Raw genomic sequence first — 2,024 nt, 5'->3', positions numbered from 1 at the left:
AAGATAACAATCTTAAAAATATATACACCAAATTTGGGAGCACCCAGCTATACAAAACAAATATAACAGAAATGAAAAATTAAATAAGCAGTAACACAATTATAACAGGAGACCTTAACATGCCATCAACAGAGAAGGACAGATCAACTAGACAGAAAATTAGCAAAGAAATAATAAAAGTGAATCACATCTATGAACATATAGACTTAGTAGATGTATACAAATTGTTCCAACCAACAGCATCAGAATATACATTCTTCTCAGCAATACATGGAAAATTCTCTAAAATAGGTCATATACTAGCCCACAGAACTTGCTTAAGTAAATGCAAAAGAATTGAAATTATCCCATGCATGTTATTGAATCATAGCACCATAAAAATAGAAATTAATGACAAAAGAATCTGCAAAAACCACACAAACACATGGAAATTGAATAACACACTCCTGAGCAATCAATGGGTTACAGAGGAAATTAAAGAAGAAATTAAACAATATTTACAGGCAAACAAAAATACAAATACATCTTACCAGAACCTGTGGGATGCAATGAAAGCAGTCCTCAGAGGAAAATGTATTGTGGTGAACTCCCACATGAGGAAAACAGACTGAACACAAACAAACAACCTGATGCTACATCTCAAACATTTAGAAAAGGAAGAGCAAGTCAAGCTCAAAGCCAAAAGAAGGGAGGAAATTACTAAGATTAGAGCAGAAATCAATGCAATAGAGACTAAGAAAATAATACAAAGAATCAATGAATCAAATAATTGGTTCTTTGAAAGAGTAAATAAAATTGACAGGTTTCTAGCCATCCTTATTAATAAAGGAGAAAAAAAACCTCAAATTCATGCAATAAGGGATGAAAGGGTGAAATCACTACAGACTTTGTGGAAATACAGAAGGAAATACAATACCTATTTCAAAAATCTCTACTCTCATAGGCTTAATAACGTAGAAGAAATGGACAGATTCCCAAAAACATATGAATTATCAACACTGGGTCAAGAAGATGCAAAACTGCTGAATAACCCAATTTCAATTAGCAAAATTGAAAATGTAATTAAATCCCTACCAACAAAGAACAGCCCGGGTCCAGATGGATTCACTGCAGAATTCTACAAGAAATTCAAAGAAGATTTAATGCCTATACTCCTGAAACTCTTCAATGACATTGAAAGGGAAACAATTCTCCCTAACTCATTCCTGGAAGCAAACATTACTCTAGTACCAAAACCTGAGAAAGACCCAACCAAAAAAGAGAACTATGGGCCAATCTCTCTAATGAACATAGATGCAAAATTCTCATTAAAATTTTGGCAAACAGAATGAAGCAAATCATCAAGAAAATTATATACCATGACCAAGTAGGATTCATCCCAGAAATGCAGGGATGGTTCAACATATGCAAATCAATAAATGTAATCCACCATATCAGCAGATCCAAAAATAAGAACAACATGATCATTTCGATAGATGCAGAAAAAGGTTTTGATAAGGTCCAACACTTTCATGATAAAACCCTTACAGAAAATTGGAATAGATTATCTTTCCCTCAATATGATAAAAGCTATCTATGACAACCCAATAGCCATCATCATATTAAATGGCCAAAAACTAAAAGCCTCTACCCTAAAATCAGGAACAAGACAAGAATCACCACTCCTTTCAATATAGTGCTAGAAATACTAGCCAGAACAATTATTTAGACAAGTGAGAGAAATTAAAGGAGTAAGGATAGGAAAAGAAGAAGTTAAACTATCATTATTTACAGGTGACATGATGCTCTACATAGGAGACCCCCAAAACTCCATTGAAAGACTCATAGGTATAATAAATAAATTCAACAATGTAGCTGGATACAAAATCAACACTCAAAAATCAATAGTATTCCTATACACTAACAACAAATCACTGAGAGAAAAATAAGAGAAACCAAACTTTTTACAATAGCATCCAACAAAATGAAATACTTAGGAATTAATCTAACAAAAGAAGCAAAAGATCTCTTCAGGGAAAATTATA

This window comes from Cavia porcellus, unplaced genomic scaffold, assembly GCF_034190915.1.
Source record: "Cavia porcellus strain 051 isolate PalLab524CR breed Dunkin Hartley unplaced genomic scaffold, mCavPor4.1 scaffold_17, whole genome shotgun sequence".
NCBI lineage: Eukaryota > Metazoa > Chordata > Mammalia > Rodentia > Caviidae > Cavia > Cavia porcellus.
The sequence above is the reverse complement of the archived record's forward strand: the minus strand, read 5'-3'. Positions refer to the sequence as shown.